General features: G+C 33.8%; 2 long non-coding RNA genes across 2 annotated transcripts; both read right to left on the reverse strand.

Annotated features, from left to right (window-relative positions):
• Positions 1-1133: 1133 nt before the first annotated feature.
• LOC136794419 (uncharacterized) lies at positions 1134-4343 on the reverse strand. The gene is made up of 3 exons (XR_010841194.1): positions 4265-4343; positions 2630-2730; positions 1134-1179 (listed from the first exon to the last, which is right to left on the reverse strand). It is a non-coding gene; the product is annotated as an uncharacterized lncRNA (long non-coding RNA).
• Positions 4344-4422: 79 nt separating this feature from the next.
• LOC136794418 (uncharacterized) lies at positions 4423-21325 on the reverse strand. Its single transcript, XR_010841193.1, has 5 exons — positions 20454-21325; positions 16739-16818; positions 10940-11131; positions 5153-5212; positions 4423-4510 (listed from the first exon to the last, which is right to left on the reverse strand). It is a non-coding gene; the product is annotated as an uncharacterized lncRNA (long non-coding RNA).
• Positions 21326-27642: the final 6317 nt, after the last annotated feature.

A 27642-nucleotide genomic window follows, 5' to 3' on the forward strand; every position in this document is an offset into this window, starting at 1 on the left:
ATATTTTTTAGTAATTGTCATTAATTTTCTGAATAAAAACTAACACAATTCATACAAAATGCATATGGTTCTCTAATACTAAAGTTATTTCAGAAATACTAAATGGGTCTTTTCTCCATTGACATGAAATGTCTTTTTTCATTTATTAAATTCCAAAGCAGGCATGTTTCTGTTTATTATTGTCATATATTTTCTCTTTTTTATGTATTTACAATCAACTTACAGAATTTCAGCCTTGACCTCAACTGTGGGAAGGTCTTATGTCAAAATAACAAGAGAACTATAATGGCTTTAACACAGACCAAACTTTGGAATCATTCTCTCCTCTCTGAGTGAGTAAATGCATAAACCATTAATTAATTATTGTTGGAGGAATTAATACCATTTACCCTTATTCTGTTCTCTTCCATTTTCCAGGAACATAGGAAATGTAAACTTCTTAGCCTCCTCAAATCAGGATGAATCAAGTTAACAGTTCTAGACAATTACATGTAAACAGAAATAATATGTAATATTTCAAGCTGAGAATTGTTAGCCTGTAAGGAAAAAATAGGGAATATGGACTGAGATTTCAAAGTTGTAGATGGAATTGGCCTGTATTCTTATGTCATTGCATAGAAAAGAGATTAAAAGAGAGCTCCTTGGGAGGTGCAGAATAAATCTTTACATTGGCTTATCTTAGCATATTTTGACATATGTAACTCAAATGTCTATCTATATCCTGCACATTCTCACAGGTTCCATTGCATGTCATCATGTTACCATTCCAGAGATATGTAAGAAAAAGTCATCTGTTTTAGAAATATCCCTGTAAGCAGTTGGGGTTCATGAAAATTATTCTCTATATTTTGGTTCTTCTACTTTTGGTGTTTGTTTGATTCTTGCAATTTTTTCTTTATCTAGATTTATCCAGTTGCTTCCAGCTTGAGTGCTCCCACATTGAATTATAGCTGGAGAAAATATTCTTTCCTTGTAACATTAGATCAATGTCTCATAGTTGAATTTTTCAGGTCTATTTTATTCACATGCTAAATTCTGAGTCAAAAACCAAAGCTGACAAGATGACACATAAAATATCATATGATGAATGAAGAATTGTTCATATGGTGATCCTTGATCTAGTCAGTGTGAGAGAGATTTGATGTTCTGATTGTCCAGGCCTGTGTCCCATGTTAACCCCTGGAACATGAGCAGGGAACCCAGTTCACACAACCACATGGACTCCAAGTGATGGAGAACTGGTATCCCAAAGAACATAGTGAAATACTACTAATCCACATTTAATAACATTAATTCTGGAAGGAAAGGATGACTAGTGATCTTTTGAATGACAATTTTTTAAAACAAGAAGCAATAAGATAGTAAATAAGAACTTATAAATGTGAAGAAAATTATTAGTCTTTATACTACATACATTGTTTAATTGAAAAAATAATTAGAATCATTTAGAAAACAACTAGAATTGAAAGCTTCTTAAAAGTTTCTGGTTACAGTATAAATAAAAACAGTCTTCATGAAATTAAAGTAAGCAAGTAATGTGAAGTAGAAACTGACATTGGAAAACTACAGAAAAACCAAAGCAGAAAAGCAAATTTACTATAAACTCAAAACTTCAAAATGTTAAGGAGAGTTATAAAAAATAGTTTATGAAATGGAAGCACCACTTTATGCATTGGTGTATCAAGTACTACTGAGATGTTAATTTTCCCTAGTTTTCTTAAAGTTTAATACAACCACAATAAAAGTCCCCCCAAACTGAGGTGTGGGTTGTGAAGAATGGACACTGACAGAATTTAAATTTCATCTATATGAAGTAGAACATAAGAGAAGAAAGGAATAGATTAGCATTTTCAAATATTAAAGAGCATTTTAAGTCTAAAATATTTTAATAATTGTCTTACCAAAACATTAATAGAGAATGAAACAGCCTAGAAAGCTTCAAGGCAACATACTATGCATACAGACACACACACATATTCTGTGTGTGTGTATATATATGTGTTATATATAGAGAGAATGAAGTAAATAATAAACAAAGCACTTCAAATCAGTGAAGTTAACTGCAAGAAAATGGTTACTCTTAGAAAAAAATATAATTTAAATTAATGCCTATTTCAAACCATACATAAAATTAAATTTGATATATTAAAGATAAAAACAGCATAAATACTTCAAAATATAATTTAGGTATACTTTAAAATAAAAAATATATATAGAAGGATAAAACAAATGTATACATTTAACTATATAAAATAAAGTTGTATACAAATTTTAAATAAAAAGCAAAGAGAAAAATAAACATAAAACACATATGATACAAATTATTAATACTTTAAATAGTTTTTACAACCTAATTGAAAAATAAATAAGAAGACATAACTAAAACTATGCAAAAGAAAATTCTAAAGACCAACCATATTAAAAATGGTCACATCAATTTTAATCACAAATGAAAATGATACTTTTCATTTAATACATTGATAATACACATATTAAAAACTATTCTAGTATCAGTTTGGGAATGGTGACAGTGTCACTCTGACATACTATGTGTTAGAGTATAAATTTTCTTACTATTTATAGAAAGTAACAGGGCAACTTGTATCAAAATCATTAGATATATACTTACCTTATAATCAGCAATTACACTTCCAGAAACAGGTTATGAAGACATTTTCTATGATATCGGTTCATGGTGTACTATTTATGATCTCAAGAAAGAAGGACAATCTAAATTTGGAAAGTAAAATATTACTTAAATGAAATATTTTTAGGTATGCAGTGTAACATAATATAGTCTGTAAAATAATGCCTTAGAACAATTAATGAAATGCTCAAAATTCATTCTCAACTTGAAAGCATTATCTGAATAAGATATCAACTTTGACAAAAAAATATACAATGCATAACTTCAGGCCCAAATAAGCCCATATTAACTTCAGATATATATTTTAACATTTAAAAAATCTGTATCTATATCTGTATCTATGCCTATTGACCCCTCTGTTTGGGGAAATATGTTTCCCCATATTTCTGTTACCCATGGGATTGTCTCATGAATAAGTCTCATGAAAACTCGTAGTTATGAACAAATGTCTTTCAGATGGACACTATGTCTAACTCCAGTGTTCCCTTAGACAAAATCAGTCTCACCCCTTGCAATGGCTTTCTCAAAGTGGCAGTCAGAGCTTGGTAAGATCACTGTCTATAAACCATCACTTGGCAGCTAAGTAGCTCGTGCTTGGTACTGTAGTTCACACCTGATGTCTAGCTGCATGGGAAAAATATTTGTTCTGTGGAAAGCTTTATCTTTACCATAAATATGCACTTTCTTCTTATCTTAGTAAATTCATCCATAAAAGAAATGAAATTTTCATCTGCCATTTTGAAACATACAGAGAAAGGGCACAGGACAATTCCACATTACACAAATCATATATATAGTTTCAGCATATATGAGTATCTCTTATAAAAAATATTATTTTTATTTTTAGATTTTCTGATATATTCATGTTGTTTTGGGGTATTATTCAATTGTACAGATTGGTGATTTAAAATTAATAAACCATTGCAAATTTATGAAGAGACTAGTTTCATTGGGACACTGAATTAAGATCACAAATTTTCTCTACAAAAAGGGAACTTTCTGAAGATATATTCCTGCATTTAATTTACTGAAAAAATAAGTCATAAAATAATTTTTCAAAGTGGAAGCCAACGTTTTCCTATTTTCTGTATTAAAATTTAAAGTACAGGAAAATCAAACCAAAATAGTAGTGATTATATTATTGCTTTGAAAATAGCTAGTCTCCAGTATTAATTGCATATTTAACTTAAAGAAATTATTCCATTACTCAGTGCTTCACTAAATATGGCCAGTTAATGGTACAGAGAACACTAAGATTCAAAATCCCTATAATGCTTCATTTTACAAGAATGTGTTAGAAAAATAATACTTTAAATATATATTTACTCAACAGACTAAAATATTCAATTAAAAGAAATCATAATGCTTTGAGTAGATTAAAATCATTTTGTACATTACTTTTGATTCTGGAAAGTTGTAGTTGCAATATTAAAACATTATACTTGGAAGCTACTGGAATTCATTTAAAAAATAGGATTAATATCCAAGGGAAATGAAAACTATATCAAATAAACATGAACAAAATTGAATCTCCTTTAACTCATCCTATATGTTGAGTCTTAGCTAATCTTACTTGTTCTAGCATTTCTGTAATATTATTGTAAAATAATTTCATGCCTGGTTGGGATGAATCTTTCTGAAGATCACTGGCAATATGATAATCGTCAGTTGCCATAGTTAAACAGTGCATTCATCAGTAAGGTGAGAAGCAAACTAAAAACTTCACTTTCTTCTCAATTTCAACAAAATTTCAACCAGTTTCATATCAAAAAGTCACTGTTTCTATCATAAATATGAAATTCTAGTTTGAATTGCAGTTGAGGTGTTTATGTTCCTTTTCTCCCAAGAGTTTAAGTTTAGAATCTGAAAAAAAACAAAACAAAACAAACAAACAAAAACCTTCTAAATCTCATTTAATAGACAATCTAATAATTCACTCAAATTTTTAAAAATCTTAAATTTATTTGCATCATCCTGGAAATCAGATCTTATTTTCTATTTGATAGTCTTTCTAAAGTTTACCCTATAATATAAGGGACTACAAACATGCATACATGCACACATGCATGTACACTACATGCAAACATGCTGATAGAAAAATATAATCCATGATATTGAATAGTTTCTACTTTCAGATAGAAGACAAAATTTGCTTCCAAAATTTCTTAAAATTTTACCCATAATTAACTTCAACAAGTCATTTCAATGGCCATACTCTGAACTGTATTAAACCCATAAAACTTCAAATTCTGAAAGTTTATATGATGGTGTTCAATGATCTCTTTGGATCTTCTGAATCAGTATCCAATCATTTCCAATACAGTGATCCAAGCAACTACTACCAGTACTTCAGTATTGGCTCACAAGAAGAAACTCATTTGTCAAAAGAAACTGTGTATTCCTTGAATGCATGCCCACTATATTCCAGGTTTATTTCTAAATATTTACAATGATTTAAGAAATGTAATAGTAATAGAAGCACTATGAGGTAGGAAATATAATCACCATTTTGCAGACAAAGAAACTGAGGCAGAGAGGTTCAGTGATTTGCCAGAGGTCACTGTCCTAAAAAGGAAGAGAGACAGACAACCAGATAGTTCCTAATCTCAATCCCTACACTAGATGCTTCTCTATGACAAAATAAGCTGGATTTAAGTACTTCTTGCTTCCTTTAGATATGTCATACACTGGGAAGCTAACCACAATCCCTACTACTTCTCATTGTCATCCTTTCATAGGGGTCAAAAAAGGATGCCTTCATTTTTTTTTTATATATATAGTTGATATATCTATATCTATGTATCTATCTATCTATCTATCTATCTATCTATCTATCTATCTATCTATTTATCTAAATCTCTTGGTGGTTGTAAAGGAGATTATTCCTAACAAAATAAGCAAAGGCCTGCTTTATATTATTAAGATAGCCACTGTTAACGCTTAAGCTTGTAATCCTTACTTCCATCTTTACAAAAAGTCCATTTTTTTCTTTAGTTAACATTTTTCTTCAACCTCTTAGAGACCTCCAGTTATAAGACTTTCCTTCAGCCAAATTATGCCTCCACTTGTGGGGTTTCTTCTTTTTTCTTCTTTAATGTTTTTTAGCTCTAATAGGACAACACTTGAACTATTTCACTTATGTTGCTTAATCATTCTAGCCCACTGTACTCATTTGGCAATGGACTGTTCCACATACTGAACTGTGTCCTAGTCTGTAGTGTTGTCAACTCCTATTCTTCCTTCATACTGCTGACTGAGTGATCTTTCAAAAATGCAAATCTGATCATGTTGTCCACCTGCTTATAATATTCTGTAGCTGTCTATGGCCTATGAAATGAAGGTTGAGTCTTTTAGTACTCAGTACACATCCCAAACTCTGTCACTCAACTTGTAGAAACAGATCTCAGTCTCTGTGGATAAAATTGATTAATACTGAATCTTTTGAATATACAGACTTTCCATCTCAATTTTACAGACTTCCTTGACATTTTAATGGTTTAGCAGTATTTGTTCCTTTTATAGAAATCTGTGAAAATTTGACAAATTTAGAATATGTAGTCTTAAAGATATGTAAACATTTTATTTGAAGGATTTTAAAGAAAGAATTCAAACACCTATGGATCATTCTATATATTCAGTGGGTTGTATAGGAAAATGATAATATGTATCTTTAACCTCAATTTTGTATGAAAGATTCCCCTATTGCTCAGAAGTTGTCTCAGAAAAAAACATGTATATTTGTCTATTATTTTCCTTAATCAGACACTTTGGATCTTTAGAAGCTAGAATTAAAAGATTTTTTTAGGGCAAAATTAATTTTTAACCTGGGATGTAATAACTTTTCTATTTCAAGCCCACATACACGTACTTGGGTAGCTGAGGAATCATGTTTACATCTAGGCTCCTGTGAATGGAGCTTGTATGTCTGTCATCCTGTTTATGGCCCTTCAGTCAGAGCTGGTTTGCCATAATTCTCACTGTAGGAACCAGAATATAAGAAAGCCCCTGATAACACCTCCTGTTCAGCCAGACTATTATCCCATTTCCTCACAGGATCTGCTATTACATTTGTACCTTTCAATTTCTGTGAACTCATGGTCTTACATCTCTGTCTCTAGACTTTACATAAAACCCATCTTATGTTTAATCAGCAGGTATAAATAATCTATTCCAGACATTCCACCTAATATTTCTCTCAACACTCTTATTCTCTGTTCCTACAAGAATGTGATGTTTTGCTCCCTGACTATGCCCTTAGTCTGGAAGAGGTTTTAGCAAACAGTAAATATTCAGTGTTGCTATTTGTTGAATGAATGGATGAATGGAAAGCCCAAAACTCTAGATGAGGTATTCTTTTTCCACTACTAGTGGGCCTTTGAGACCCAAACAACATTAGCCAGTAGTTCTATCTGAGCTAGTCCAACACAAGCATAGCTCCCCAACCCTGAGTAGGTAAGGATTAAAAACCCTTGCCTCTGCTGCAAGAGTAGTCAACATTTGGTTAACTTTCTTGCATTATTCCCTGGGACACATGAAAAACGTAAAATGCCTGTTACAGTACTAAGCAAGAGTATTTACATGAAAAATGTTTCCTGATTTATGAACTGCTTCTGCACTGTGAGAGGAACTCTGAATTTTGAGCTTTCCTAAGGGCAGTGACTCTTGTAATTGACATGACCACTGCAAGGATCTTACATTTGGGTATGAAGCCATTATGAATACTAGCTCCTGAGATGCATGGAGGTTTAAAACCAGGTGAGATTTTGGATTCCATCTCCTTGTACCTCAGCTGTCTGCTGAATGACTGCTGCAAGGATCTCCAATGAAGAGGAATGCCTCATGTTGGTCTGCTACTAAGCTGGGGTTTCTGACCAATATACTTTTGGATATACTGCCTAAGATAGCTATGTGAACTAAGAAAATTTCTTCGTGGAAACTGCAGGAAAAAAGGGTGTTTAGAAAACTAGTTTCAAATCAATTTTGAAATAGACATTTCAAAATTGGAAAATCAAATAGCATGTTTGAAATTTTAAATACTTTGCTAGAAATCAGAAGATGTATTTGAAGAGTGATTAGAAAGTATCTATTCAATCTATCAACTGTATTTTTTATGAAATACATATATATATATATTCAGTTTGATACCACCTAATTAACCTATTAAAGAGGCAGCCTAATGCAGCTGAATATTGAATTGAACATGGGATTAAAAATCTTTGGTAAAGTCCTTTAAATATCTGATTGAAAATTTCCTTTGTTGTAGAACTAGGATGCTAATCCATCTAACAAGATGGTTGTAAAATCAAAATGGGATATTACAAGTAAAAGTGAGTTGAGAATTTTAAAGCATTAAAAAATATTGAAATATTATCAAACTGCTAACAATGAAACAGCCAAATACAAAGAACTCTGGGAAATATACTTAAAACTCTGACATGAAGTGTTTTTGCACTTCAATCAAAAGGTATGATTATATATTCCACAGTCACATAATCAACTGTGCACCATATTGGCAAAATTGATAAATTTGCCAATTTATCTGCTTTGGTTTAGCAGATATCTATATGTTTTACCTTTCCTACATTAGTAATAGTTTGAATAGGCCACAAAATTTGACTGTGTTCTCAACTTGGATTAAGTTAATCCAGTTTTACCATGGAGTCACCGAGACCCTGTTTCCTATCGCACCATTTTCCTTCGGATCACTCAGCTCCAGTGCACTACACTCTCTGTTAGACTTCATCCTAGGGCATTATACAGTTTACAACATCTGCAATCCTTGCCTTTCTGTCACCTTCTTGATTCCCATTTTCATTCTCATTTCTGTGCCATTTTCCTCATAGTTTTTATCATTACATAAAATGTTATTAATGTTTATTAAAATATAACATGTTTATTAATTTTTATTTGTCTCTTCCTCCATTATGTTGTAAGTTCCATGATAACAGCAATATTTTATTTTTGTTTAGTTTGTTTTGATTTTAAACCCATGATTAAATTACAGGCCTCAGAAGCTGACAAAGAGTAGAAATTATATATATATATATTCCTTGGCTTTTAGTTCAGAACAATAATGTCTAATTTACATTGAAGAAAGTTCCCTCTATTATTTTGGAATAATTCCCTACTGAACATTGTCTCTCTTCTCTGCTGGAATTTCTAATAGATGGCTTTTGGAGCTGAGCTACATCACTATTAAGTTGCCCTTATGCCTTTTCTATTTTGTTGCTCATTCTGCTAAATTACTCTTTTAAAAAAAATCAGTGATCAAAATTTTAATTTCCACAGTCTTCAGGTAATTCTTTTCTGTGACAATTTTTAAGAATAACAGCTAAATGGCAAATCTTGTGCTAAAAATCAAGACTTTCCAATCCAAGTTCAGCTTTCTTTCAATACTTTCACAAGTTTTTAATATTTACTAGAATAAATAAGTCATAGGAATAACTTTTCCTTTTCTTGTCACATTTCATTTTCCCTCAAATGGAAACCCAGTAGTTGTAGAAAGTTTGGTCTAAGGTGTAGAAGTGAAGATTCCTAGTGGCAGCTATAGTTTCTCCCAAAAGGGTTAACTAGTTGATTCCAAGCATATACTTTACAAAAGAATTCCATAACTGCCTGCCTGAAGAAGCCTTAAAAACATATGTGACAAGTTTCCCATTATCTCCCAAATTTACAGTTTATGATGATGTTCAGTATCTAGCGATGGAGGTAAGGGAGACTTCCTATGTTGTTCAAACATCTCACTGTTAATACATCCCATACAAATCTTCTGTGAATTGATTCATACCTTCACGGAAAGTTGTATCATGAAGTGGTCAAAAGTCTTATCAATACTCATTTCTGAATTCTGTCAGAAATAAACCAAATAGATAGGTAGGGTATTTTTTTGTCACCTATTTTTACTTACCCCTTTTTTGTGCAAGAAACTTAAATTTCCTCTATAGTTTTATATAGTTTCCATATTGCTATGCATTCTTTAAGGATTTGGAAAAACTTATTCTGAGTATTATAGTAAATTTCAGATCTCGCCCACCTCCCCTGAGCATTTCCTCAAAATTGCATCTAAGTTTATGTAGGCTCACAAATGTCAAAGTCTGAGAAAAAAAGAAAGCATTTCTTAGAAAATATAATCTCATCACATATATACATAAAACAATATTAATTTTTTCATCTACTTAACCAATAAATATTTATTTTTGCATCCACTAACTGCTCAAGAAGCTAACAATTCTTTCTGCCCTGAAAGAATTTGCTGTATAGAATATGAGACAGCAAGAAAACAAGTAATTACAATACAACTTGATAAGTTCTACTGTAGGGGTAAAACACAGAACACAGGCTTGGTTAGCCATAGGAGAGCCACCTCATCTAGTCTTAGAGAAAGAAGCAAAAATATCCCTAAGGAAATAATATGTGAAAAAAAATCTGAAGTAGATAAGAGTTATTCAAGCAGAAAGTAATTTCAAGTAGAGGGACTGTCATATGTAAATGAGGGTTGGTGAGAGAGGCCACATTGTACTGTGGAATTGTAAGTCATTAAATAGGACAGGAGGTAGAACTGAGAGATTAATGAGAGGTAAAGCTGGAGATGCAAGACTAGGTCAAAGAATAAATAATTTTTATATCATTTTAGTGAGTCAAATCTGAAACTAAAAATAATGCAAAGTCATTGAAGTCTTTCAAACATTGGGGTCATACAAACAAAGCTGAAATTTTGAGTGACCACTCTGACTATAGTGTGGAAACAACTTGAAGGGTGAGCAGCCTGAGGCAGAGAGACCAGATAGGCAGCTCTTGAAATAATTCAGGTCACATGGGATTATGGATTAAAATAATTCAATGGAAATGATAGGGAGAGAATGAAACAGAGAGAGGTAAGGAACAGGAAGAGAGACTTGAGAAGTTTAAAGAAGTAGTAGTGATAAGTCTAGCAATTGATTCGCACTGAAAAGTCAGAATTTGGATAAAATGTCTAGTATTGTTAAAGCAGGCAGGTAGCTAGATATGAGCACTGAGAACAGTATGTTGCACCACTTAAGAGTCGGGTGTAATTAAGAAGAAAGTCTGGAACAGATGTTAAAATGCTGCATACCATATCAAACAGGGAAATTACTTCTCTTTGATTACGAATGAGAACATAGCAAAAAAGAACAAGTACAAAAGTTCAACATATAGTTAATCACACAAATGTCAGTCTTAAATAAAGGCCAGCATTCGGATACCTTACATGACAGGAAGAGAGCCCTGTTTGGTCAGTCTCATAGTTCCCATGAGATACTTTTGGGCACTTACCAAAACCTACTGCCATAGTTGGCCTTGATTCTCCCTAATGGATGCCATTCAGCTACCGTTCTCTGATCATTCTGACAGAAAACTGAAGTCTGAAAAGACCTTGTTTGTTTGTCCTTTAATATCCAGGGGGAACAGTGTGCTTCATGTTCCATCTGTGAATCATCCTTATTTAATCAGTATCTCTTACATAACCTAAAAGAGAAATTGATTGAAGCTGTTACTTTGCTGGCAAAGAGAAATTTTTTATTTGCAAAAATCTCACGAGAAAAATAAACACAAGCATAGGCAGAGCAGTTACCTTTGGCATAGATACACACTGTATTATTGCTTTAACAGCATTACACACTCAAAAAATGACACAATTCAGATATTACTTAGGGAAATCTGAAACTCTCCCTATTGTGATTGCAAAGTGTTATAAATATTTCTCTATTTCAAATTATCTCTCTCTCTCTCTCTCTCAACATATAATGACAACTTTGTTAGCTGATTAACAATCAGGCAAGGAAACTCTATTTTCACCTTTTCATCTTTTTAGTCTCTTAAGCAACAGAGAATTTAGTGATTTGGGACTCTGGAATTCTGAGTAAGAACTTTCTTCTCGGACAATGCAAATACCTCGGATTTTATTAACTAGCTGAGAAAAGAATCAACCAAGTAACATTTTTGTAATGGGTGTCTATAATAGGAAGTAAAAATAAAAGACATTCTAGTCTCGAATTCTAATTAGGGTATTGATCCATAATGTGACAAATCACTAGCCACCTTCCTATTAAAATCCAGGAAGCAAAGTACAACACTGAAATAAAGCTATGGCAAAAGGGGTGACTTGGTAAACCTCATATAAGTCGCAAGGCAGCCCAATATGCAAAACGGTTTGGATAGAGAGAAAAAAAACAAGTAAAAATGTGTTCTTTGCTGCTTGCGGCAACTCAGCTTTCAGGGACCACAGAAAAGTTTCAGAAATCATAAAACATGCTCCTGAAAGAGCTAAGGAGTAAAAATATCATTGTGCAGGTCTGACTTAATATTGGCGATGGGGAGTTGAGAAAATACTGGAAGTGTTTGGTTTGTCATGTGCTGTCTCACAATTTAACATATTACAGAAACCAACTCTTTGCTTTGCATTTTGATTTTGGTTTAAGATATTCAGGTTTCTACAAGAACAGTCATTAAATATTAAATTCTGAATAAGGACCAGGCAGTGGCTGTTGCATATCCTTATTTATTATTTAAACTGGGAGCTCCAAGAGACATCGTGGTGAGTTTTCTTCCACCAAACATATCCCTCTTTGCCTTTCTTCAGAGTGGAGACCAGCTGCTGGCAATAGGAGCCACCAGATTTTGGGATTGGCTGAAGGTTCAGCTCCCACTACATTATAGATCAGCTCCTCCCTCTTCCCAGTACAAATTCCATCTTTTCACAAGTGTGTCTCCTGAGAGAACTCCCCAATAAACCTTCTAAATTCAACTCATCCTGAAACAAATTGATAGTCTGTTTCCAGGGAACACAATCTAGGGCACCATTAAACAGAGCAAAAGTTATTCCAATCATATAATTTCTACACATTTAATTCTGATTATTTGTTTTATTAGAAAATCACAGAAAAGCTGCAGTAATGATAATCTTCCAAATGTTAAACGGGGCTATAAAAGATTTCAAATAAAATTTCATCTATAAAATTCATATTTGAGAATCTTCCCTCAGTTTCATAGGGTAAAACCCTGCTTCCTGTTTTATTGTGATGAAACATCAAATGAGTGCTGTGTTCCAAAACTAAATGTCTCAATTGTATGACTTGCTGTTAGCAAGGAACAACAACAAAGATTTAGTTTGACCTCCAAATCAAGTATGAAGATGTATTGTGACTTATAATTGAAATTAAGAAAATAATCGTGTAAATAAATAAAAGTGCTATGTTTGGGAGAAAAATTTTATTTCAAGTCTTTTGATCCTTATGAAAGAAAACACGTGATATTTGAGGCATTATTCCTTCCTGAAGGATCACCAAGCAGAGATTTCTCCAATAATTGAGGGCCCTATTTGTAATTTAAAAACCTGGCAGTTTTTAGTAAAAATAATTTCAGAAGGGGCTTTATGACATTCTTTTACACACATATCTTTAACATTTGCATTGCTCATTTCATTTCTCTCCTACCCACTGTGCTTCTACATATATACAGATATTTGTGATTTTCAACTGTGTCTGATGACAGACTCCAACTTAGACAGAACAATAATATAGGACAATGAAGAGATAAATTTTGGTGAATACTCCATGACATCATTCCATGTGTGCTCTTCCCTCCCTTCCCATCAGCACATACTCTCTTCATATGTCTAGTCTGCTCATGTTGTTCTAGTTATCTTAACCAGGGTAAAATTAATATAATAAATATGTGACACAGTTTGGACATGAAAACTTGTATAGTTTTTCAAATCACTCCTATTGATTCTGATGCACTTTAACTTGCACTGTATACTAAAGCGTAAGGAATGTAGTACATGTACCATTTTAGAAGCATTTGCATTGAAAGAAAAAACAGAAGGAAAGAAGAACAACGTTTAGGATTCATAAATAAATGTCTGCTTATTGAATTTGAGGCACTAGTGAAATAATATATTTGAGGAGGTTCTGTTTCAGAGCTCACCAAGTTATACCACTAAACTCCTTTCACCATGAACACAAAAGTTCACTCATTTATTGAATTTTGGTTAAACAGTGACCAACATAATGTCCTGATAAAACTTTGATTATCTGATTTTTAAAAATAATGTGTATTACACTGCTATATATAAAATAGATAACTAATAAGGACCTACTGTATAGCACAGTAAACTCTATTCAATACTCTGTAATGGCCTATATCGGAAAAGAATCTAAAAAAGAGTGGATATATGAATATGTATAATTGATTCAATTTGCTGTATACCTGAACTAACATAACATTGTAAATCAACTATACTCCAATAAAAAATGTTTTTAAAGTGAAAAAATAAATAAATAAATAATAAATAAATTAAAAATAATGTGTATTAAACGTTAACATGTCTTTGCCAACTGCAATATTTTAGAGAAATTGTGGCTCTAAGATACCAGGGCATATTACATATTAATCTATTGAACAATTTTAACATTCATATTCTAGTCATAAATTAGAGAATGGAGGGCTTTTCTGTTTGTTTGTCTTATCTAAATACATATTGAAATGGAAACCCAGTTAATAGGAATTGTGTAGAGTTATTTTTCAGGATCCTGAATCCCCAATCAGTTGCCATTGTAGCAGACTACTCTTGGCTTCTCCCCTAGTCTTGGGGTCCTTACCTCTTTTGGAAAACTGCAGTATTGTCCATTTATTTGTATGTATGGCCTTCCTAATCAATAGTCACTAAACAAAGTAATGGTGTTTTTAGTACAAAGAGTAAAATTATCAGAGAAAAAACTTGGACATAGAAAAGTAGATCCTGACTAATTCTTTTTGCTACATCCTTTACCTTGCTATACATTCTGTCACATTAGCTTGTATGGGTAAATTCTGTATCTAAGTTGTCTCAGCCTATTCTGTTAACTCTTAGAGCAGTTTGCTACCCACATATTTTCTTTAAACATATTACTTATGAGATGTCCTTTGGGCAAACAATATGGCAAACATTAAAATTATATCTCATGCTCTCTGGGCAACCATCTACATAATTCATATTGATATAACACCTGCTGAAATTTGTCTATATTACTCAGGCAATTCTTGGAATTTTGAATGTAAATTGATTTTGCTTAGCTCCATCAGGCCCTTGGTGTATTTGAACCCTATTCATGGGTCATGAGACAAACTTCTTAAAGATTCAGTTCATTAAAAAAAAAAAGCAATGAGAAGTGTTTCCATTGCTACATGTGTTTTGTACTTTTCACAGTAACAACTTAGTTTCTTTTTAGTTTTTCATCTATTTATTTATTCAATGATCTTTCAGGTTTTGCTAAGTGCTAGGCATGGTTCTTGCTGCTAAAGATATAGCATTGCTGTGGATATAGTGAAAATGAGTGGAAAATTACCTACCTATCTATCATCTATCTAATCTCTTTGATAATTTCAAAGAGAAATTTTTTGTAGGATTTTTTTTTAATTTATCCAGTTTAGGATTTGCTGAGATTCTTGGCTCTGTAGGTTGTGGTTTTTCAGTAATTTGAGATATTTTGGGACACTATTCTATCAAATATTTTTCTGCTCAATTTTTTCTCTCCTTTTTCTGGAACTTCATTTAAAATATTTAGATTAAATGATATTGCCCCACAAGTCACTGAGGTTCTGTTTAGTTATTTTTAAGCTTTTTTTCTCTATTCTTCAGATTGAAATCCTATTGGATTGTATTCAGATTAATTAAGTTTTTTCTGAAGTCTCCAATCTACTGTTAAACTCATCCAGCTAATTTTCATTCCATTAATCTTGCTGTAACTTCTATAATTTTTATTTTATTTTTATGACCTTAATTCCTTTGCTGAAATTCTAAATCGATTTACTTATTGTTATGAGATAATTTATGTTCCCCCAAAATTCACATGTTGAAGTCCTAACTCCTCTAATCTCAGAATGTGACCTTATTTGAAGATGTGATTAGTTAAGCTAAAGTGAGGTCCTTAGTATGAACCATAGTTCAATATAACTATTACCCTTATAAAAAGAGGACATTTAGACATAGCCATACACACAGGAAGAATGCCATATGAAAATGAAGGCAGAGTTTGGGAATATGCTTTTATAAAGAAAGGAATACCAAAGATTGTAGCAAACCACTAGAAACTACATGAGAAGAGTGAAACAGATTCTCTCTCATAGCCCTCAGAAGAAATCAATCCTGCAAACACCTTCATCTTAATTAAACTTCTTGCCTCCAGAATGGGAGACAATACTTGTATGCTGTTTAAGCCACCCAGTTTGTGACACTTGGTTATGATCGATTTAGCAAACTAGCACTACTTCTTTCTTTCCAATTGTTGAATGTATTTTAAACAGTCATTTTAAATTTCGTGTCTCTTATCATCAACATCTCAGTCATTTTATGACTATTTATGTTGTCTGGTCTTGAAAAGTGTTACCTCATATACTTTTTGTAGGTTTATAATTGTGGGAGTGGAAGAGTAAAGTTAGTGCTTGTTAGTATATTTTGGCCAGAAGGTAAAACCTGTATTACAACTTTTAAACATATTTATCATAATTATTTCCAAGTTCACATCAGATAACTATAATCTTTTTATCTCTTTGGCTATGTTTCTAAACTTCCCTTTGTTTAGGTGACTTATTTCATCTTGATGTTCTAGATACATTTTTATTTCTTTTGATACTTTTTAATATAAAAGATTTAAGGACAACTTATACATCTGGATAATATTATTTTCCTTTAAGCTTTTGACAACAGTTAGGACAGAACACCTTAATCCCTTTGAGTCACAATATTCTTGATTTTATGTCACCAAAAGAAAATTTTTTAACTCATGTAAATTGTTAATTCATTTTAAAAAGATATTTATTAAACATCTATTATGTTCTGGCTGCTGTTCTAATCTGGGTATAAAAATATGGGTCAGACAGACCTGGTCTCTTATATGATAGATCTAGTATTCTGGTGGAAGGAAAAAAATAAAAATGGGAAAAAATTTAAACAAAATAATTTCAGATAGTAATTAAAATTGTCCAGAATAATAGAAAAAAATAGTGGAACTGGGTGGGATAGGAGTGGTCCTGCTTTAGAGAGCGTCATCCAAAAGGTCTCATTTAATAAGGTGACCTCTGAGCTATACATACCTGTCAGGTAAGAAGAAACAGGCCACTAGATGATCCGAAAGATGTGGACTCCAGGCCAAAGATAGCACAGAGGCAAATAACTTGAAGAACATAAAAAGACATTAGGTTAGAAGTTTCCCTAAATTCAAATGAATGAAATTATTTTGAAATGTTCCAAATATTGGACAAATACAATAATTTTTTATCGATTTTACAGATTTACTTCCACATAATTAGTGCAAATAATACTGATCCCAGTTCCAATACTCCAAGGTTCTTCCCTTAACAATAAACATGATAAATATTTATAGGTTAAGTTGTTGTTGATACCTTTGAGGTACTCCACCAATTTATACCATCTATGCAGAGAAAAGAGAGCATTCCATCTCTGCATTCAAGAGCCTTAATATATATTGGGAGAAGAAAAGATAATCATAAAAATATAAGCATCAATAAAACATTTGTTAACATTAGATTCACAATATGAGTATGTTATATTATATTATACTACTGCCAACTCATTTGTGTAGACTGGAAAAGTTATAGTAGATCTGAGACAATAGTGGAATTGTGAATATTACTAGTAGTTAACAGCTAACCCTTACTGAAGTCTTATTCTCTTCCAATCATATACTGACTGATTTAATTCTAATATTACACTATATGGTAGATACTTCTGTTGACACTTCGAATTCACAAATGAAGAAACTGAATTACACAGAGGTATTAATAACTTCCCCAAGGTCACAGCTTTAGTTAAGTGTTAGAACTGACTTCAGAATTTATACTTGGCAGAGATATATAGACAGATATCCATATAGACTTTAAAGATGAGAAAGCATATGTTTGAATTTTGAAACATGGTAGGGTAAAGATAACAAGAAAGATATACATATTAATATAAATATTAATTTTTATATTTTTCTGGCTTTAGGCCAGAAAAGAAATTGAAAAAATATTGAAGGTGGAAAATATAGTGACACAGATTAATCAGATTCTTACAAGGGTCTTTCCACATATAACATTGCCTGATTATGGGAATTCCATGAAAAACAAAAAAAATTAGAATCTTTTCCTATTTAGCAATTGCTTAATAAGTGACATATTTTAAAATTTAAATGAGAAAAATTCTTCCATTATATTTTTCTCCACGTCTTTCAATTATATTACAAAGGTCACTAAAATGTAGACCTGTTAACAACAACGAAAACAAATTTGCTGGGGCTTCCCTGGTGGTGCAGTGGTTGAGAGTCCACCTGCCGATTCAGGGGACACGGGTTCATGCCCCTGTCCGGGAAGATCCCATATGCCGTGGAGCGGCTAGCCCCGTGAACCATGGCCACTGAGCCTGCGTGTCCGGAGCCTGTGCTCCGCAATGGGACAGGCCACAGCAGTGAGAGGCCCTCATACAGCAAAAAAAAAAAAAAAAAAACAAAAAAAAACAAATTTGCCTATGTATTTGTATGCCCCCATATTTTTAGAAAGGTGTAAACATTATACACATAAAACATTATATATATATTATACCTAACATCTCCTTTTGACTCAATATCAACTTAATCATTCTGTTAAACAAATTTGATTTTTAAACAGAATTACAATTTATTGTTCCCCTAAGGTCAGATCTATTTCATATTCTTTTTCAAAAATTTCCAACTCAGTAACCAGCTAAATAAAAAAAAAAACAAACAAACAATTTTTAAATAAAAACATCTTGGGAACCCCATTATATAATTTAGAACAGATGTGGTTTTCCTGAATTTGAATCGCTGAATCATACCCCATTATTGTCTTCACTTTTAATAGTATAAAACAGGTAAGCCCTAACATAATGCATGATTATATTGAAAGGAAGTAGGATAATAAGGGCTGTGGTCATCCAAAAATCTCAAATCTTAAGCTAAGCATTAAGAAGAAACTAGTAATGCCCTAAACTTTCAAGAATATAGTTTTCCTTGGGACTGTATTAAAGTTAGCAAACTTGTTTAATTTAAACTTTTATAGCTTTTTTTTTTTTTTTTACTTTTGGCTTGTCTATTCATTTCTCCTCTAAAATGTTAAGGTTAACACCTTTGAAAAAAACACTAAACAAATAAGAAGTATATATACCATTAAGGAACTTTTTGACTTAGAATTTCAAAATGTTATATATCTATGCCAAAATCATTGTCATTTGAGCCTTTTTTGAGGTTCTGTGTATCCCATGCTTTAAACAATTTTTAAAACTAAGTCATAACTTCCCAAACTATTTATGAACATACAAATGTTTATAATAATGGTTTTAAAACCAAAATATTTTAAAAGAAAATAAACCAAAAATTCACTGTTCTATAAAGAAGTTAGAAATGCTCTTGCATCTTGGCGTGTTTCTCCTTGGATTTATCCTGTGTGTGACTCTCTGTGCTTCCTGGACTTGATTAACTATTTCCTTTCCCATATTAGGGAATTTTTCAACTCTAATGTCTTCAAATATTTTCTCAGTCCCTTTCTTTTTATCTTCTTCTTCTGGGACCCCTATAATTCGAATGTTGGTGCATTTATTGTTGTCGCAGAGGTCTCTGAGACTGTCCTCAATTCTTTTCATTCTTTTTTCTTTATTCTGCTCTGCAGTAGTTATTTCCACTATTTTATCTTCCAGGTCACTTATCCGTTCTTCTGCCTCAGTTATTCTGCTATGGATTCCTTTTAGAGAATTTTTAATTTCATTTATTGTCTTGTTCATCATTGTTTGTTTGCTCTTTAGTTCTTCTAGATCCTTGTTAAATGTTTCTTGTATTTTCTCCATCCTATTTCCAAGATTTTGGATCACCTTTATTATCATTACTCTGAATTATTTTTCAGGTAGACTGCTCTTTTCCTCTTTGTTTGCTCTGATGGGTTTTTACCTTGCTCCTTCATCTGTTGTGTTTCTGTCTTGTCATTTTACTTAACTTACTGTATTTGGGGTCTCCTTTCTGCAGGCTGCAGGTTTGTAGTTCCCATTGTTTTTGCTGTCTGCCCCCAGCAGCTAAAGTTGATTCAGTGGGTTGTGTAGGCTTCCTGGAGGAGGGAACTGGTGCCTGTGTTCTGGTGCGTGAGGCTGGATCTTGTCTTTCTGGTGGGCAGGACTGCATCCGGTGTTGTGCTTTGGGGTGTCTGTGACCTTAATATGATTTTAGGCAGCCTCTCTGCTAATGGGTGTGGTTGTGTTTCTGTCTTACTAGTTGTTTTTCATAGGGTGTCCAGCACTGTAGCTTGCTGTTCGTTGAATGGAGCTGGGTCTTACATTGAGATGGAGATCTCTGCAAGAGCTTTCACCGTTTGATATTACGGGGAGCCAGGACGTCTCTGGTGGACCAGTGTCCTGAACTCGGCTCTCCCACCTCAGAGGCACAGGCCTGACACCTGGCCAGAGCACCAAGACCCAGTCAGCCACATGGCTCAGAAGAAAAGGGAAAAAGGAAGAAAATAAATAAATAAAATAAAATAAATTATTAAAATAAAAAATAATTATTAAAAATAAAATAAATTAGACAGTAATACTAAAAAAAAAGAATGAAGAGAGCAACCAAATCAGAAAACAAGTCCACCAATGATAACAGGGGCTAAAATCTATACAAAAAAAAAGGACAGACAGAATCCTAGGACAAATGGTAAAAGCAAGGCTATACAGACAGAATCACACAAAGAAGCATACACATACACACTCAAAAAGAAAAATGAAAATAATATATATATAGTTGCTCCCAAAGCCCACCTCCTCAATTTGGGATGATTCGTTGTCTATTCCGGTTTTCCACAGACGCAGGGTACGTCAAGTTGATTGTGGAGATTTAATCCGCTGCCCTGAGACTGCTGGCAGAGATTTCCCCTTCTCTTCTTTGTTTGCGCAGCTCCTGGGGTTCAGCTTTGGATATGGCCCGCCTCTGTGTGTAGGTCGCCTGAGGGCGTCTGTTCTTCGCTCAGACAGGACGCGGTCAAAGCAGTTGATTGGGGGCTCTGGCTCACTCAGGCCGTGGGGAGGGAGGAGTACGGATGCCGGGCGAGACTACAGCGTCAGAGGCCAGCATGACGTTGCACCAGCCTGCGGCGCGACGTACGTTCTCCCAGGGAAGTTGTTCCTGATCCCGGGACCCTGGCAGTGGCGGGCTGCACAGGCTCCTGGGAGGGGAGGTGTGGATAGTGACCAGTGCTCGCACACAGGCTTCTTGGTGGCTGCAGCAGCAGCCTTAGCATTTCATGCCTGTCTCTGGTGTCCGCGCTGATAGCCGCAGCTCGCGCCCGTCTCTGGAACTCCTTTAAGCAGCGCGCTTAATCCCCTCTCCTCGCGCACCAGGAAGCAATTGTCTCTAGCCTTTTCGGCAGCTCCAGACCTTTTCCCGGACTCCCTCCCGGCTAGCTGTGGCGCAGTAGCCCCCTTCAGGCTGTGTTCACGTCGCCAACCCCAGTCCTCTCCCTGGGATCCGACCTCCGAAGCCCGAGCCTCAGCTCCCGGCCCCCGCCCGCCCTGGCGGGTGAGCAGACAAGCCTCTCGTGCTGGTGAGTGCTGGTCGGCACCGATTCTCTGTGCGGGAATCTCTCCGCTTTGCCCTCCGCACCCCTGTTGCTGTGCTCTCCTCCGTGGCTCTGAAGCTTCCCCCTTCCTCCCCCTGCAGTCTCTGTCCACGAAGGACCTTCCTAGTGTGTGGAAACCTTTCCTCTTTCACAGCTCCTTCCCACTGGTGCAGGTCCCGTCCCTATTCTTTTGTCTCTTTTTTCTTTTTTCTTTTGCCCTACCCAGGTACATGGGGAGTTTCTTGCCTTTTGGGAAGTCTGAGGTCTTCTGTCAGTGTTCAGTAGGTGTTCTGTAGGAGTTGTTCCTCATGTAGATGTATTTCTGACGTATCTGTGGCGGGGAAAGTGATCTCCACGTTTTACTCTTCCGCCATCTTGAAGGTCTCCGATGGCAGCTATTTTTAAGATGCTGAGTTAATTCACAGGAACCAAACAAGGCAAATACCTCCTCTTCTAAAGCAACTGACATTTCAGTACTTCATGACGTAGTAAGAAGGTAGATTAGACTAATCTATAAGAAAATGCAGAAAATAAAAATACAGAGTAAGCATGTTGTAAATAGTTAAGTAAAATCCTTCAAACTTAGCTGAACTCTGGTAAGAGTCTGAGTTCAAATGTCTTAATCCTAGTTCACTGTCAAATTCACTGTGGAACCTCTAAACATATCATTGGGCTTGCAATTCATTCCCTTGTTATATGCAAAATGAGGATAATAATTTCAGACTATAATGTATTGTTGATATAGTCTATAAACTATGTCTAATAACATAAAAAGATAATATACTAACGTTACATTTTTATTGTAAAAATCCAATAAGGTCAATTTAAATGTATATAGCTTCTGAAGTTTTGTGCTTCTTTATCAAAGCCACATTACAAATGGAAATCATGTCTATACACTTTATTTTATATAATGTAAGATACCATTATTTTGGGTACCAGTAGGAAAGAATAAAATGCTACCAGTTAAAATATGATACAATTCTTTCTTATCACTTTATATTTTTTGTTTTGTTTTAAATTTTATTCATTTTTATCTTATTAAGACAATTTTTTACAATTACAAAGACATGCATTTTTACCATATGAGTAATAACTATTTTTGTTCCATTCTCCAAACACAATAAATTTTGCTTTCAGTATGAAAATATGCTTCTAAATTTTGAAGACTTCAAATCTGTCATTATGGAAAACTTTGAATATATACAAAGGTAGAGAGATAATTATAATGAATCAGTGCATCCTTCATTCAGATTCAATAACTATGACATCACTTCTACCTTCCTTAATTTCCCTTCTTTTTCACTAGAATACATAAAGTAAATAATGTAGGCTTCCCTGGTGGCGCAGTGGTTGAGAGTCCGTCTGCCGATGCAGGGGACACGGGTTTGTGCCCCGGTCCGGGAAGATCCCACATGCCACGGAGCAGCTGGGCCCGTGAACCATGGCCGCTGGGCCTGCATGTCCGGAGCCTGTGCTCCGCAATGGGAGAGGCCACAACAGTGAGAGGCCCGTGTACTGCAAAAAAAAAAAAAAAAAAAAAAAAAAGTAATTTGTTTATAGTTCAATATATATGTATAGTCCAACTTATCTCTCTAAAATCCATTTCTGAGGTATATAATACATAATAATAATACCAGTATCACAACTAAAATATGAGTATATGTCCAATGTTATCAAATTTCTAGACAGTGTGGAAAGACATTTTAAATGCCAATTTAATTTTAAAATTCGAATAGTATAGTAATTTTAAAATTCGAATAGTAAAATTTGTATAGTATAGTATAAAATTCGAATATATAGTATAGTATAGTAATAGTATAGACAATGAACTCAAATGAGGCGAAGATAATAGTTTTAATAACGATCCTTAAGTTTCTATACCTGGAGACAAAGACATCTATACCATAAATGCTGTCTGCATAAAATGTATTTAAGTAGTGTATCAATTCCTGAGGTGTTAAAGTGAAAGATTGTATTTCTTAAAATGTGAAATATGATTTAAGTACTATAATTCTTTTTTTCTTTTCCATGTAATTTATGACATTCTGAGATTTTGTGGATAATAATATTTTTGTAATGGGTGAGTAAACTATTAACCTTCCAAGGGTACATCCACTTGTTTAGCATTGTTTTAAATAGCATAGTTCCCAATATTTGACTTTCATTTTTGATATTCCAGTCAAGATTTCATATCCCAAAACTTAACAATATTTTGTCATCTCTGCAGGGCCAAAACTAACCATCAGTCATAGTTCACTGAAATACTCAGATAAGAATAGTTCTTAGGTTATGAAACCAGTTAGGCATTTTCTATGCTAAGTACAAATGCAAAATTCTCAGCTATGTTCCAACAAATTCTCTCAGAGTATTTACCATCTCACAAAAGCAAGTATAGGCAGACTTCCTCAGCAATGTTATTCTGGCAGATACTGTCAATCAGCTGACTCAGTGTTCATTCCAGCATCTTCCTGGTATGCAGTTTACACTACAGAGGGCAGATGCTAGAAAGTTTATAACTCAGTTTACAGATATGTTTGAAGTTTCACCTATCAAATTCATCTGCAAAATATTTGGAAAGCAGAAATAGAACACTGCAAGGTAGAAGTCTGCCTAAGATCTGCCACTTTTGCTGTTTTCTCTGGCAAATGCATTTGCCTCCCTCCCCCACTCCCCCATCCTGCTCAACAGCTATTTCAGAGGTCTTAGTACCCATTCCCTGGTTTTAAGGGCATCAGGAGGCAGTGTGTAAACATTTATTTTTCTGCTGCATATTGAAGCAGAAGAGGCACTGTTCTGTAGCTGGTAGCTGTACCACCATTTTCCTACTTTAGCACAAGTCTTCCTGGTAATGGCAGGAGTAGCACACTGCTATGGTGAGAAATTCCAGATTCTACCATTTCCTGGTAGTTCTAGAGAGGCAATCAAAATCTTGGCAGCATAGAACAACCTCATGTCTTTGGGAATCTTTCTTGGAAGATTACCTTGGAGTGTGTTTTTGAGTCCGCCCATATATTACACAAGCTGTGTAATACCGTTCTAATAAAACGTATTTTGTTTAAAATAGAGTGCATTCTCTAAAATTGCACCTGACTAGTACACTATTCTTGTGTATGCCATATAATAAATATGCCATTTAGTATTCAGAGATTTATTACCCCTTTATACTCTTTTAGATTCAGGAGGACACAGAGAATAACAGAAAAAGCTACCTGGCTTTTCACCAGGCTTATAATTCCAAACTTCTTGAATGGGACTTTGGGGCAGGATTCGATTCTAGGGAAAAAATGCCACATGTATATTTTTATAAGGGAAGATTTTGTTTCTGTTTTTTTGTTCAATTATCTTTTAACTTATATTTCTGAGAGTGAGACTCCTGGGTTATAACTATGAGTTGAATATTGCCTTTCTGTTTTTGCAATGTTTTTAAAAGTCATCAAGAGTATAAGAATGTACCAATTGAAGCACAGCACGACACACATTTGGAGTTATCACTTTCTCTCCCCTGATTTAGTGGACAATGAAATGGACATAATCATTTTTTTTTAATCTCTTAAAGTATACCTACTTTAGCCAAATGCTCTATTCTAATATCTATCATTTTCTTAGCAAGAAAATTTTGCTGCATTATGATGGTGTCAGCATTTGCATTTAAATAACATGCTAGTGTTAGAGTGAATTTAATAGAGCAGTATTTTCATTGCATGATTGAAAATGCTTACCCTGTCAATGTAGATGTTCTTTACAAAAAAAAATAAGTCAGTACACTGAAAAACTAACGAAGTCTGCCAAAATTAAACATTGACCAGACTTGCCTGCAAACAAAAACCTGGGAAATTTGAACATATGCTGAATAGATTAGCATATTGGAAAGGAAGATACACACTGAAATTGTCCCGTGGTTGCTGGACAATATTTCACATCAACAAAAACATGCAGGGGAATGTTAAATAGCTATAATGACAAGGAAAAGAGGAAAATGTTGAAATAATATTTATAAAAGTTTATGAAAATAATTATCCCTCAAACATACTATTGTGTTTGATCCTATAAAATCTATAAACATATTAAGAGGACAACAGAATTTTGAGCATTAACCAGCATGAGGTTTATTAAGAATAAACGTGCAACAGAAGCTTAATAGCTTCTTTTGATTCATTGTTAATTACAAAATTAGGGCATGCTGTGAATAGTCTCTATCTTCAATATTTAGACTCTAATAAATATTTTAGATTACTGTTTTTAAAGTACACTTTACCATTGTACCTTCTAATACATCATTGGTATGAAGCAGGTTTGAAGCTAGATACTGTCATTAACCTATTCTATTCAGCAGAGACTGAGATAAGGGTTAAGTAATCTTTTGTGAGACTGGCCAGAAATTTAGTTAGGACAGATACTAGCAAACTTTTGAGTCCATTATAGAATCTTTATCAATTTGATTACTGTGTATCATCAGTTTAAATTCATTAAAATAATTTTATTTCAATTAAAATAATAGTTTTGAGGCAAAAAATGAATAAAAATTGATAAATGGAAAGTACTGATATCTGAATAGGCATCCATATATACAGAAAGACCAATATATATCAATACTACAAAATATTATTAAGAGAGAAATAAAATGTATATAGAAAGTGTTTTTTAATTTAATCTTTTCAGATAAATTATAAGAAATTAGACAAATTTTAACTATGACTTTAGCAAAGAACATACTGATTTTACCAGCAAGCGAAATCATTTTGTGTTTTGTTAACCAAGTAGGTTTGAGGGAGTTTTAATGCCATTTCAAAGTACTGAGCATCATCATATTTAAGTCTTTTTTCTTTTAACATCTTTATTGGAGTATAATTGCTTTACAATGTTGTTTTAGTTTCTGCTGTATAACAAAGTGAATCAGCTATACGTATACATATATCCCCATATCCCCTCCCTCTTGCATCTCCCTCCCACCCTCCCTATCCCACCCCTCTAGGTGGTCACAAAGCACCGAGCTGATCTCCCTGTGCTATGCAGCTGCTTCCCACTAGCTATCTATTTTACATTTGGTAGTGGAGAGGTACAAACTTACAGAGCTCTTTGGCTTTAACACAAAACTTCTAAATCAAATTATTTCAATTCCTTGCTCAAAGCTCTCCAGGGATTTCCCCTATACAACCTATCCCACTTTCAGTATATGGCCACAGCTTATGTCTCTAAATTCATTTCATACCATTCTCCACTTAGCATAGCTTGCTCCACTCTTGGCTCACTGCTCTCTTGCCAATTCTTGAACCTATCAAACTATTTCTTCCCCAGGGTATTTTCATGTATGGTTCCTTCTGTTTCCAATCTTTGTTCAGCTATTTGCGTGACTCACTGTATCATTTCGTTGGAGTCACTTAATATATTTCTTCCTTTTAAAGTTTTCCCTGAGCATCATTTCTATAATAGCAGCTTTATTGCCTGTCACTCTTTACCCCCATTAGCATGTAGTAAATAACCTATGGATGTTTGTTGAATGAGTGTATGAATGAGTTTCAGTTTTTCAGCTACAGAGTGAATATGTTACAGTAAGTGATTTCTAGAGTTCTACCATTTATACCTTATTATAAAAATAAAGTTGCTACCGTTCACTTTGAATGTCTACCACATGCTATACACTTTCATATTTTAAAATTATTATAAAATACAAGTAACTTTCATTGTCTCCATTTCATATATGAGTAAACTAAAATTTGACAGGGGAAACTACATGTCTCAGCAGCACAATAATGGTAAATAAAGAATTGGAATTCAAATTTAGGCTTACTGTATTGCAAAGCTAATAAACTTTATGCTACTGAAGACTTTAAATACAGTCTTGTTTCAAAAGACTTATGTGGAAGTTGCAGTGTGAAAGGCTGCCCTAATAAAATCAAGATGGTTCTAATTGCAGCAAAAGAAGGGAGATTCACAATGGCATCTACAAATTATTTCCCTCTCCCTTCAGAGGAAGCACCTAGAAGCACAATTTGAAGAACAATGTGGTGCTTAACACTGCCTCTCAAACATTAATGAGGAAATGCTTGTGACTACTATTTCCAGGAGGCTTTACATAGCTCATCTTATATTTTTCCAAGAACAGTCCAGAAATGTAAACGGTCTGGAAATATATCTATCAAATTAGTATTGGGAGAACTTTAAGAGTTCCCAAATAACAGTAAAATGGGTGCATGGATTGGAAAACTCAAGAATTAAAAAATACATACATGTTCTCCTAATCTATTAATATATGTTCAATACATTCCTAATCAAAATACTATTTCAAATGTAATTAAGAACTAATTATAGACTATATATGGAACAATAGGGCCAAATAACAAATTGGTAAAATAACATTGAAAAAAAAAGACAAGGTAGGTGGTCTTAAA

This window comes from Kogia breviceps, chromosome 6 (genome assembly GCF_026419965.1).
Source record: "Kogia breviceps isolate mKogBre1 chromosome 6, mKogBre1 haplotype 1, whole genome shotgun sequence".
In the NCBI taxonomy this organism is placed as follows: domain Eukaryota; kingdom Metazoa; phylum Chordata; class Mammalia; order Artiodactyla; family Physeteridae; genus Kogia; species Kogia breviceps.